Consider the following 13,534-nt stretch of genomic DNA (forward strand, 5'->3'; position numbering starts at 1 on the left):
GGTCTTGGCACACTTCGACGAGAGGCTGCCGGTGGTGCTAGCATGCGACGCCTCGCCCTATGGCATCGGCGCTGTCCTGGGACACCAACTCCCGGATGGAAGAGAGGTACCGGTAGCATACTTTTCCCAGACACTCAACGAAACCGAGCGGAACTACTCGCAAATCGACAAGGAGGGTCTGGCAATCGTGAAGGGAGTAAAAAAATTCCATGATTTCTTGTACGGGCGGCCCTTCACCGTGGTGACTGACCACAAGCCGTTGCTTGGCTTGTTTGCCCCCGAAAAGCAGACCCCCCAAGTGCTGTCTCCTCGCGTCCTCAGGTGGTCAATTTTCCTTGCCAGCTACCAGTATGCACTGATTCACCGCCCTGGAAAGGCGATGGGCCATGCAGACGCCCTCAGCAGGCTACCACTACCGGAAACAGGCCCCGACCCAGCACCTGCACAAGAGGTTATGAGCCTGGAGCTGCTTCCTGACCGCCCCATTCAGGCACAAGAAGTTGCACACCATTCCAAGAAAGATAGGGTCATCTCCCGGGTCCTGGACTGGGTGTGGAGGGGATGGCCCAGCCGCAGCCCCGGGCCAGAATTCGCCGGCTACACAACCCGCAAACATGAACTGTCAGCCCACAAGGGGTGCCTGTTATGGGGAAGCAGGGTCGTTGTTCCCCAGCCCCTCCGCAAAAGGGTCCTCACAGCCCTACACGAGACACACCCAGGGGTAGTAAGAATGAAGGCCCTTGCCAGGAGTTATGTGTGGTGGCCGGGGATCGACGGAGAGATAGAGGCCTGGGTCAAACACTGCCAGGCCTGCCAGGAATCCCGCCCAGATCCCCCAAGGGCCCCAGTCCAGTCCTGGGAGTCCGCCCGAGCACCATGGTCACGCCTGCATGTGGACTTCGCTGGCCCCTTTCAGGGGAAAACATTCTTCATAGTGGTGGACTCCTACACCAAATGGCTGGAAGTCGCACTGGTACCGTCCACTTCTACGTCCGCAGCCATCCGGGTACTACGCAGGCTGTTTGCAACCCACGGGCTCCCTGACACTCTCGTCTCAGACAACGGGACTGCATTTACATCAGGAGAATTTCAAACCTTCACAGTGCAGAACGCCATCCGCCACATCCGTTCGGCGCCATTCCACCCTGCCACCAATGGCCAAGCAGAACGCATGGTGCGGACCACCAAGGACACCCTTTGCCGCATGACGCAAGGGGATTGGGAGTACCGCCTTGCCACATTCCTTCTAGCACAGCACAGCACCCCCAGCTCAACGACTGGCCGGAGCCCCGCTGAACTACTAATGGGTCGGCGCCTTGCAATCAGATTGGACCGCCTTCACCCCGATAGAGCTCAGGATGAGGTAGTGGTGGGGGAAGGCAGGAACCCCCGGACCTTCGAGGCCCAGGACCCAGTGTACGCAAAGAATTTTGGGGCAGGCCCTGCATGGGTACCTGCCACAGTCACCAGGGTCACGGGCCCCGTGTCGTACGAGGTGCTAACAGATGGGGGGCAATGCTGGCGCCGCCACTGCGACCAGATACGGCGACGATTCCCGGGAGAAAACCAGGAGGAGGAGGACAGGTCAGAGGAGTCCCAAGGGAACAGGGGGGCAGTGAGGCCCATAGAGCAGCAGGGGCAAGCAGGAGAGGCAGAATCAGTAAATACAGAGAGGACCCGCGAGGCCGAAAGGACACCGGAACCAGAACCACGACTGAGCGAGCCGGTTGCGCCAGACCAAACAGCCCCATCCTTGGAACACGAGCCAGAACCTGAACCCCGGACCAGGGAACACCCCAGGCCGCAACGCACACGTAGGCCACCGGCGTACCTTGAGGACTATGAATGCGACCTTCCGGGCAGGACTGGAACTTAGAGGGGAGGGGTGTTATGTACTGAGTTGAATAGGATCCAAACTGCAGCAGTCTGATTGGTCCTAGAACAATAGGCTCCAAAAGGCAGCAGTCTGATTGGTCCTAGAACAATAGGATTCAGAATGCAGCAGTCTGATTGGTCCTAGAACAATGCAGCAGTATGATTGGTTAGCAGGAACCACCCAATCATGCTCCAGATAGAAGTGAATCCACAACCTGATTGGCCTACAGTAGAATCCTGGAATTAGCCAATCATGTGCAGCCCATTGTGTAAATAATGTATATAAAGCAGATACTTTGAGGGGACATTCATTCATTCCTCCTCACCACTATGAGCTGAATAAAGAGCATGAAATCACTTTGCGACTCTGAGTATATTTCACTGATCTTTGTAAAGTGCCACACTTATGTCATTCTCTCCTCTCCCTTTAAATTAATAAATCAGGGAAGCTGGGGTGTACAGTTGTGAGAATAGATGTTTGGAAAGGAGATGGTTAAATGGATTCTTAAGTAAAGCAGGAGACAGCACTGGGTGGTTGCCAAGCATCTCTGTTGTTTGGGAAATTATAAGCAGTCCACAATTACCAGGAACTACCGGTACCTGAAAGGGAGATTCTTCTTCCACCTCCACAGGCTGCATAAACACAATACATTTCTAGCACATGATTTCTTCCCCTGAGGAATCCTGGGGATTGTAGTTTGTTAAGAGTGTCGGAAACCATAGCTCTGTGAAGGATAAATTACAGTTCCCATGATTTTTTTTTGTGGGGGAAGTAACATGTTTTAAAGCTCCAGCCTTTCTCAACCTGTGGGTTCCCAGACTTTGTTGAACTACAACTCCCATCACCCCTAGCTAGCAAGGCCAGAGCTCAGGATGATGGGAGTTGTAGACCCACAGGTTGAGAACCACTGTACAATAGCATGTATGCAGGCAGACACTCCTTGACTAAGGAGCTTGTCATCTCACTGTAGAGAAAGGAATCAAATGACAGACTGCAGCTTGAGTTCACGTGTCACTTTAAACCATGGTTTAAATAAAACTTAAATAAACCATGGCTTGGTGCAGACATGGGGGAAACCTATTGAACCCCAGGGCCAGATTCTGACTTGGTGAACCTTCTGGGGGCTGCATTCCAATGGTGGCTTCAAGGGCAGAAAACAGTTTTGGTAGGTAACTTGCTCTATCTCTGAGCCATCATTTGCTCTTGACTGTGTTCCCTAAGCCAGCCTCTGTTGAATTGGTGGAGCTCAGGATTCTCGCAAAAAACAAAGCAGATCATCCCACAAGCCTGAAGCTTCCCCCTATCGCCACTGAAAGAGAACAGATTTTTGACTTTTGGAGTGCCACAAACATACATACGTTCGCTGTGCACCCCCAAAAGCCCAGCCCAGTGTTTGAGAGCTCCTGTCTCTTTAAGAGCCTTTTGGCTGCATTCCAGCTGCTTGAAAGAGAGCTAAAGAAACACATAAAAGAGGAGGGGGGTGGCGGAGTGTGTGTGTGTTTGTGTGTGTGTGTAGGACAGTGTATGCCTTTGTCAAGCGATGCAAGGTTTTTCTATTCCGGAAAGAATTTTGTGGGGGTGGATGATGAGCAGATAGTTTTTAAATGGTCTTTTAATAGGTTTTTAATCTAGATTTAAGCCACCTTACCATGAAGTCAGGAGTTAATACTCCAACTGATTTTAAATGGAGCTGGATTGCATTCTGCATTTATTTACTTGTAATCTCTTGAGAAAATTTGTTCCCTCCCCCTCAGTTGAACATAAGAAGAGCCCCGCTGAGTCCAAAAGACCCTCTTTCCCAACATTCTGGCCAATTAGATGCCTATAGGCAGAAGCCGACAAGCAAAACATGAGTTCTATCTATCTGTCTATCTGTCTATCTATATCTAGCTAGCTAGCTAGCTAGCTAGCTATCATCTTGTTGTTTACTGGCCCTTCGCCCTCAAGGTCACAGGGCTGGTTTTTACAACAATTAAAACACAATGTTGAAAACAACTGTGGTGGGTCCTAAAAATATACATCACAGATGTCAAACCCCAGGGGAAAGAGGTGTGTCTTCAGCATTTCCTGAAAGCTGTCTAATGAAGATGCCAGATTGGGGAGTTCCACAGCTTAGGATCTGCCACAGAGGATGCCCTCTCCCAGGCCAAACACCCTTGAACTTGAGCTTGGAAGAACTACCCAGAGCCACCCCCTCTGCCAATCTTAGCACCCAAGGAGGGAAGGAGGGCAATTTTTCAGGTATTGGGGTACCTAGGTTGCCCATAGACTCATGGAATTGGAAGTGACCACTATCGTCCTCTAGCCCAACTCCCTGCAATGCAAGAACGTTTGATTCCCACGACTCTGAGATTAAGTCTACCGACTGAGCTTTGGTTAGGGCTTTAGAACACTAATGTGAGCACCTTGAATTGGGCCCAGAAATGCATCGCCTACCAGTGCAGGTTTATGTGAGATCTAAACAAAACCCCAGCCAGTAATCTGGATACTGTGTTTTGGACCAGCTGAAGTTTCTGAGTTGTCTTCAAGCACGGCCCCATGTACAGCACATTGCAATGTTCCAGTCTGGAATAGCTCTCTCCTGCTCATGAGCCCCAGACTGATATTCAGAGGTATCGTGTTTCTCATCCTAGAGGCAGCTTGTGGTTAATCATCATCATCTAGATGTATTACCCGCCCTTTACCATAAGGTCCCAGGGCTGGTTGCATCGATATATATATAACACAAGATTAAAATAAATAAAAATGATTCACAATGCAAAGAATAGCATGGGTCCTTAAAAATTTCAGGTGCCAAAAGTCACGGTAGAGCCTTGTAGCCATGGATGGCCTAATCTTCCAGGAATCTGCATAATGCCTTTTTTAAATCATTCAGATTGGTGGAATTTAGGAAGCTGCCTTATATTGAGTCTGACCATTGGTCCATCTAACTCAGTATTGTCTACACTGACTGGCAGCAGCTGTCTGGGATTTCAGGCAGGGATCTCTCTGACTGGGGATTGAACTGGGGAGCTTCTGCATGCAAAGTTGAGCGCTCTACCCACTGAGCCACAGTCCTTCCTCCAAAGATCATCATCACATTTTTTTTATTGATTGCACTTATTAGACACTTTTTTTTTACAAAAAGTGAACTCAAAGTGACTCAAAATATAATAGAAAAATTAAACCAGTATACAACTAAAAAAGAAGCTTAAAAAACTGCCATACTTAAAAAGCATACTTAAAAAGTATACTTAAAAAGCCTGCCTATCACCTAAAAGTAGGCAGTGATGGTGCCTCCCTGGAGAGGCCATTCCATAAATGGGGAGCCACCACTGAGAAGGCTCCTTCTCATGTCGCCAATTTTCACACCTCTCTTGGAGATGGCGCAAGGAGAAGGACCTTAGATGATGAATGCTGGTTGTGCCTATGCACAACTCGCAGACTTAACATAAAGAATAAGAACAAGAAGACCATATGTTTAAAGAAGATTGGAAAACGTTTATTGTATATATGGGAAATAATTGTGTACAGCTGAAAACGCTGGCAGCGCGTTAAGATAAATTCAACAGTGTAAACAAGTTTTGATGGGTGCAATAATAGAATACTGAATGGTGAAGTTTTTGTAAAATATGCAGCAATTTATGATATGTAAAAATGAACCATAGAAAGAGAAGGAGGGAAGTCATTGATATCTTAAGGATGTAAAATGAGTATTTTAAAGAGAAAACTTAATAAAATTATATACAGATGATGAATGCCGGGTCCAGGCTGGTTCATGTGTAGCCTTAGGGTAGCAAATTCCTTCATTTTACTATATGAAGAAGTCCTTCATTTTGTCTGTCCTGACTCTTCCAACATTTGGCTTTAAATATTCTAACCTGTGTTGGTAGGGGAGTTGCTCCAGCCCCCTGGTCATCTGGGTTGCCCTTTTCTTCACCTTCTCCAGATCGGCAATATCCTTGAACGAGTTTTCCGGGAGCTCACCTTTCAGGTGATGTTAGCATCAGAGGCTATTGGCCATGACAGCTAAGCCCTGCAGATATAGCACTACTGTTGGCTGGCTTTAAAAGAGGATTATCCAAATTCAAGCAGGGAAAGGTTGTCCATGGCTACTTCTACCGTGGGAGCAACAGTGCCTCAGAATGCCAAGTTGCTGGGAATCACAACTGGGGAGGCTGCTTTTGGGCTCAGGTCCTGTTTTCAAGCACAGGGGCGTCTGTGGTCCAAAAAGAGAAGAATCAGAAGGCGGGAATGACTGGAAGCATCATTTAACAAGTGTACAAAAGAAGGGGGGAGAGAAAGAGAGTACAGTGGTACCTCGGGTTACATACGCTTCAGGTTACACACTCCGCAAACCCAGAAATAGTGCTTCAGGTTAAGAACTTTGCTTCAGGATGAGAACAGAAATTGTGCTCTGGAGGTGCGGCAGCAGCAGGAGGCCCCATTAGCTAAAGTGGTGTTTCAGGTTAAGAACAGTTTCAGGTTAAGTACGGACCTCCGGAACGAATTAAGTACTTAACCCGAGGTACCACTGTATATGGAAGAGGCAAGAGAGTTGATGCGGCAACGCTTAAGGATAATATTTTCCATATCAACAGAACCAAGGTCTGCCCTCCCCTCTTCCCAATTGCAGCCAAGAAAAATAAATATTAATTCAACACAAACACACACAGGTCAATCACGAAGTAGGATTGTCGAAGTGAAGGGGGATGTTGCTGGCATTGACTAGCCTTTAACAGCTGCTGGAATTCAGATATAAAGAAAGTCCAGCTCGGTTGGTCCCTAGGTTTTCTCTTTAGCCATGAGGACTAGTACTTTGGACGACCCTTTCCGAGGCACATTTTCCCAAATCCAGCAGAGGGCAGTTTGCGTCTGTGCTGATATGTCTGAAACCTCCCCCACTCCACCAGTGGCGTAGCGTGGGTTGTCAGCACCCAGGGCAAGGCAAGTAATTTGTGCCCCCTAACCCGTGGATTTTAGCAGGGGGCTGAGAGCTGCGAGTGCGAGCGCGAGCGCGCGTCCCCCCCAGATGTTGCGTCCGATGCGGCCGCCCCCCCCTGCGCCCCCCACGCTACGCCACTGCACTCCACAAAGTCCAGAAGATCCTCTAGGAGAAGTGTCACGACCCATTTCACCCGCACCCCAATTTCCTGCACCCACAATCCACTTCAGTTCCCCAAATGTCAAAGCAGCATGTCAGGTATTTTTAAGAGGTTTTTTTACTTCATTCCCCCCCCCCCCCCCCGCGTCCGCCGCATTCACAAGTGAGACGCAAACGTGTAGAAGAAATCCCTTGCGTGGCTTCAGGAACACCCGCCCCCTAGAAGCGGAGAGAAAGAAGGACTTAACCAACAACAGCATCCAGTCATATATATATATATATATATATATCAAAGCAACCAGATTAACCCTGATCCTTAAACCCCGACGCTTCTTCCTTTGAACCTTTTGGCAGCCGCTCAAAGCGGTCGCAGCAGCTCGGGCTTGACCTAGAAAACAAGACAGAAATGGGTGAAAGGAAGAGCGGCGGAACCCGAGGCGCTTTAGGACCCGGCGGAGCCGAAGCGGCTTCGCCAAAGCAGGCAGAGCAAGCAGGCTGCACACACAGAGCGAAGCGCGGAAGCGCCGGGGAGACCCCGTCCGCTCTCCAGGCAGGCGAGGAGAAGCTCCACACACAGACCTTTCATTACAGAGAGGCGCAGAACAAAAGGGAGCAGCCACAGGGCGGGCTCGCGTCCATCCATCCATCCAGGCGGGGAAGGAGCGCGCGGCTGGGCTGGGTGGAAGGCGCTGCTTCTTCCTCGCCACGATGCCTGCCTGCTCCGCGGGCTGCAAGCGGCGCTGGCGACCATGGGGCTGCAGCTGAAGGCAGCGGGCTGTCGCTGCTGCAGCCGTCTCCGCCGGTGCTCGCCGCCCGTGCTGCAGAGCCGCTCCCGTCTCGCCCCAGCAGCAGCAGCCGCCGCCGCCGCCGCCGCCGGTGGCCAGCAGCAGCAGCAGCAGCAGCAGCAAGAGGCTGCGGCGCAGTAGTAAGGCGGCCGCGGCGGGCGGCGAGCCCCCTCGGGCGCCTGCCTTGAGCGCGCCGCTCTCCCAGGGCCCGGCGCGATCCGGAGGGAGGAGCGAGCGAGCGAGCGGCAGTCCGCGACACAGCCGCCGCGTCTGCGAGGACATGAAGGCAAGAGCCCGCGCCCAGGCAGGTGGGTCCGCCTCTGGATTCTTGGGGGAAAGAGCAGGATTGGGGCATCGCGGGAATGTGATGTATTGGGGGGGGGGTCGGAGCTCTGGACCCCTCCCCCACGCTTGGAAGCGACTGTGGAGGGGTCTTGGTTTTGGGGGGTTGCATGTGTGGGGGGGGGATCAAGACAGGTGAGATGGAAAGGGGGTTTGTTGTTGGGGGAGAACTGGAATGGGGTGGGTCTCCCTCTTGCATAGATGCAAGGGGAGGGGGGTAGTTTGGGGAGGGGGCGCGTGCGATGGGGTGGGGGGTTAGGAGCGTGCGCGAGGAGGAAGACGTCTCTCGGTCTACCTCCCCCTCCCCCCTCGGGTTGGGAGAGGTGACTCGGGTGCTGGAGGGGGGAGGGGGCGCGGTGGGGAGGGGAGGGGAGGGGAGCGCGCCAGCCAGGCGAGGTTTCGCTTGGGCACCTTGAACACAAAGCGCAGCTGAGAACAATGAAGCCCCCCCACCGCGACACCCCGTGCGCCGCCCCTCCTCCCATTGCTACTTTCCACCTGCAGCGGCAGGAAAGGCGATGCCAGGATCATCCCCGCTGCAACCCAGGCGGGGATGGCGAGAGCAGGCGGGCAAGGTGCGGGTGTGGGGAGGTGGCGATTCTTCTAGCGCAAGGTCAGCATGTACTTTGTGAACACCCCGCCAGCACCACCGCAAGTGCAAAAGTGTGTGCGTGTGCGTGTGCATGTATGGGGAGAGGTTGGATCTCTCCGGGGAAAGCACACACGCACACACACCCCTATCTGAATATGGGGCTGGGGCTCTGTTAAGGAGGGGCTCAGCTTATATAGTCTGCGTTGCTTGGAAAACACCCCCTTCCCTCCCGCCTCTACACACTATATTGAGCGTCTGTAATGCAGGACAACAACGACAACCCCCTTCTCGTTTGCGCTCTCTCTCTCTCTCTCTCACACACACACACACACACAAACCCCCCAGCTCGGGGATCTGCAGAAGGTAAGCCCCGTAACCAGCATTTCCCCCCGCGCGCACACCAGCAGACACGCATGCATTCATGCACATGGCTTTGTCTGGCGTGCCCCTTCTTCCTCTCTCCCCACCTCCACCCCGTAAGGGGGGAGGGAAGAGAGAGATGGCAAGGCAATGTGGGTGGTGGGGAGGGAATCGAGGCTTTCTTTTTCTCAATGGGCTCTTGAGAAGCCTCGCTGCTGTGTTCTGCCCATTCCAATCCCACCTGTTTGGGGTCGTTGCTGAAGCAGACAGGGAGTGGCCAGTGTGTTGTAGGATGGATGTACTGTGTGTGTGAGAGAGAAAGAGATTATGGTTCTGTAGCATCCTTTTCACCAGATCTCTCTCCCTCTCTGAATATGCAGAAGGGCGTGGAAGGAGAGGTGGTACTAATTTAAGATGTAAAACATTCCCCTTGGTTACTCCATGCCTTTACTGTGGAGTGTTTGCTTGTTCATAGGAAGGTGCCATACACAGAGCCAGACCACTGGTCTACTCGGCTCAGTATGTCCAGAATTTCAGACAAGGGACTCACCTTCCTACCTACCTGGAGGTGCTGAGGACTGAACCTGGGACCATTGCAGGGGAAGAAGATGCTCTCTTCTGCTGGGCTGCACTCCCTGCTCCAAACCAGTGCTTTATTGCAATGGCTTTCTAACCCTTTCTTGGGAAATAGCTCTAAAAGGTAGTCTGTCCACCATGCTCAGCCTTATGCAATGCACAGAAGACCATTGGGTATGTCCTGGGGAAATGATGAGACCAGGGAGACTTGCCCAGAACCCTACATTGACCTCCAGCAACCGGGCACCCTCCAGATATTCTGGACTACAACTCCCAACATGCACTGGCTGAGGCTTGATGGGAGTTGTAGTCCAAAACCTCTGGAGGGTCCTTGCTTGTCTGAAGGTTGCCCTCCATGAACTTGGTGTGCATCCTCAAACATGCCCCAGAATCCTCTGCAGCACAACAACATTCCTTTGCAGACGGGTCCGGGAGAAAAGACTGTGGATCTCTCAAGGTAGAAAGTTTTGGGGGGCAAAGCCCAACATATTGCTTTATTGGAAAGATTCATTTGCTGGTGACCAGCTCCAGTGGTGCTGCTGGTGATGACCAGGCTGATAAGATACAATCCTGTCCTGCAATTTTTCTTCTTGGTTTTGTCTGCATGGACAGGAATAGCTTGGATCTGGTGGAGGGGTAAGATCTGTGGACCCCCCAGACCCACTGCCCATATTTTCAACCCATTCCTAACGGCTAGGAACACAGTATTGTGTCTCTCCGCTGCCATCTCTTTCTCAGTTCCTGGCAGCGGAGAGACACTCTTAGCAGTGCTGTTTGTTCATCTTATGTCCACTAAGACCAGGGCCCTTAGTGTGGTGGCCCCTGCCTTTTGGAATGTGCTCCTGATTGACAGGCACTAAAGTATTGGCATTTAGGTGCCTGTTTAAAACTCATCTGTTCACCCAGGCTTTCCCTGAGGAGTGATCCAGCTTTATATGAACTTGTGGTGCATTTCACATTTCTTTTATTAGTGCCATTTTATTGTTGATCTTCTGCTGTTCACCACTGTGATCCATTTTTAAAAACATTGGCGGTATAGAAATTTTTGCAAATAGATGGCGATAATAATACAGTTGAGAAGCGTAGCTCTGTTCCTTTGAGGGAGCAAAACCTTGTGGTACCTTAAGGACAATATGGCACAAGCTTCCGCAGACTAGAATCCACCATCCAGTTGCCTCTCACAATGTGGACTGCACTACCCAGAATGTTCTGCTGTGATAAAATCTGCCTCCATCTCAGGATGAGGGTCATAACCCAACCCATTCAGGTCCTCAGTAACCATATCAAATTGGTTTTACCTGAAGTGTAGATTTGATAGGTTCTGAGGACACAATTGGGGCCCATACCTAGTACAGTGGTACCGCAGGTTAAGTACTTAATTCGTTCCGGGGGTCCGTACTTAACCTGAAACTGTTCTTAACCTGAAGCACCACTTTAGCTAATGGGGCCTCCTGCTGCCACCGTGCCGCCGGAGCCCGATTTCTGTTTTTATCCTGAAGCAAAGTTCTTAACCTGAAGCACTATTTCTGGCTTAGTGGAGTGTGTAATCTGAAGCGTATGTAACTTGAAGCGTATGTAACCCGAGGTACCACTGTACTGAGGTCTGCAGTTCCTTTCTCTACTTCGGTTCCATGATGCATTATTATTGTTAATTCTTCCTTTGGTTATTTGAACTCAGCCGGGAGGTAGGTAGGCAGTTGTGTAGAGTTTTTCTTTCCAGATATGTTCAATGTCTGATGCTGCTTGGCGAATTCGAAAAAAATGAAGGGGACTGTGCCTACCTCCCAGAGTTCCTTGCTCTGCTGCCTCCATCATGTGACAGGGGTTGCAAGGTGCTGCAAGATTTTGTGTGTTGTTTTAACACAGTAGCAAAGCTCCAGGGCTCTCTCCCCATTTCTTGGAGCTGCCAGCATCTTGGATTTGACTTCTCTTCCACTGTTTTCTTTGTGTGATAAATGGCTGTCGACTGCTTTCTGGTTCCAAAGAGAGAAATGAATTCCCGGAAATGATGGGATCCGTATATATTAGCTGTATGTTGTATCATTTGGTCGCTTCCAGACAACCTTTTTGGTTGAGCATTCCTCCTGATTGGTTTGCATAAAGTTTTTGGGGTGGTGTCAGCTATTTACCGAGTCTTTATTTTGATTTGTTTGCAGGGAGGTTACACAGTGTTGCAAGTGTTATCCCTCAATTTCCAGCGTATGTCCCTACCACTTTCCTTATTGCAAAAAACCAGTTGCGTGCATGGGGGATGGGGAAGGGCAGTTTGTTGTGCAAGAGCACCAAATCGGCTTGAATTCCACATTTCCCGGAATGTGATTGCATCTCACCCCAAAATAGCAATGTTCAGAAGCACCATTTATCTATTTTTCCTCTGTGATCAGTGTTGTTGTTGTCGTCGTTAGAGGGTTGGGCTAGCAACAGGGAGACCAGGGTTCAAATCCCCACCCATCCATGAAACTCACTGGGTGACAATGGGTCAGTCACTGCTTCTCAGCTTAATTTACCTCACAGGACTGTTGTGGGGATTAAACGAAAAGGGTGGGGAAACAACCAGGTACACCACCTTGAGCTCCTTGGTGGAATATAAACGCAATCAGTAAAATAAATATATATAAATAGCATAATGTCTTGGCCTATTGCAAGTTCCATCATTGATTATACTGATGTTGGTTAAGAGAAGTGAGTTTTTGTAGCCTTGCTGTTTACTAAAAGAAGCTCTCTTTCTTAGACTTTGTCCGTCCAGCCATGTGTTGTCTATGCAGGCAGGCAGCCTCTCCAAATTCTCAGACTGAGCTCTATCCCATCACCAGTTGTCTACCTTTGCAACTGGAGATAGTGGGGATTGAGCCTGGGGCCTTCTGCTTCACCCCTTCCTACACTGATGCTGGCAAAGTTATGAACCTAAGAAGACCCTGGCGGCTGGATCTGGCCCAAGGCCCACCTTGTCCATCATCATGTTCTCAACAGGGGTGAACCAGAAGCCTCAATGGGAAGCCGACCAGCAGAACCTGGTTGCAACAGCACTTTCCTCTTTTGTGATTTGCAGCAACTGGCATACAGAGGGATGCTGCCTCTAATTGTGGAAAGAGAACATGGTTTTCATGGCTAGTAGCCATTATCCTGAATAAATTTTATCTGATCCTCTTTGAAAGCCATCTAAGTTGGTAGTCATCACTAGTCTACATCTAGTGGGAGCAAAGGCGTGCTTTTAATTGTGCATTGCGTGGTGAAGTCCATCCTTTTGTCTGTGCTAAATCTTCAGCTTCTTTGGATAACCCCGGTGGGTTCCAGTATTATAGGAGAGGAAGGAAATCTTCCCTCTGTCCACACCCATTTTATACATCTCTAGGTTGGCATAGTGCTGGCTTTTCTTTGGCTCTTCTGCAAGTCGTGGAGACATTGTGCCACACCCGTTTGTAGACTGAGGTTAGGTGACTGCAAAGAACACAACAAGAGCCAAGGGCCACTGCACTATTTGAACTCAAGGCGCACTCTGGGATGTCCTGCACCCATTTCACAACAAGGACCTGCTTGTGTGGCTGTGTGTATATGCTTTTTAAAAAGGGGCGGGGGGGGGGAGAGGAATCTTCAACTGGTATCAATTATGTAAATTCAGCACAACAAGAGATCCCTCTTGTTTTGCATATGTTATTCTGCAATTTCTCAATAGCATAAAGAGCAGTTGTTGACACCCATCACAAATGGCTTCATCCCTTATCATAATACTCTACAGTAAAGTTGCTGGTGAATTTAGGTAGGATAAGAGTGTCTGGGTTTTGGCGACCCATTTGGGGTATTAATTGCAATTGCCAGATGCCCAACATGGCTTTGAAGTCAGGCCCAACACCAGCAATTACCCAGGGTGGGCATTAGGGTTACCCTGCTGTTTGCCACCCCAATGTCCACCCATCCTCCTG

The 13,534-nt window shown here is 50.3% G+C and overlaps 1 protein-coding gene across 3 annotated transcripts in view; it reads left to right on the forward strand.

Moving 5' to 3' along the window:
• SBK1 (SH3 domain binding kinase 1) overlaps positions 1–13,534 on the forward strand; it is a 74,841-nt gene that overhangs the window by 29,639 nt on the left and 31,668 nt on the right. The window contains exon 1 of one of the 3 annotated variants that reach the window (XM_081839937.1): positions 7,937–8,052. The exons of 1 other annotated variant lie outside the window; for it this stretch is intronic. The gene's annotated coding sequence lies outside the window, so the exon portion shown is untranslated. Of the gene's footprint in view, positions 1–7,936; positions 8,053–9,020; positions 9,042–13,534 lie in introns of those variants that run through there. One more of the 3 variants, XM_081839938.1, reaches the window with a different exon arrangement.

The sequence above is a fragment of the Podarcis erhardii genome, assembly GCF_964252035.2.
Source record: "Podarcis erhardii genome assembly, chromosome: 14".
Taxonomy (NCBI): Eukaryota; Metazoa; Chordata; class Lepidosauria; order Squamata; family Lacertidae; genus Podarcis; species Podarcis erhardii.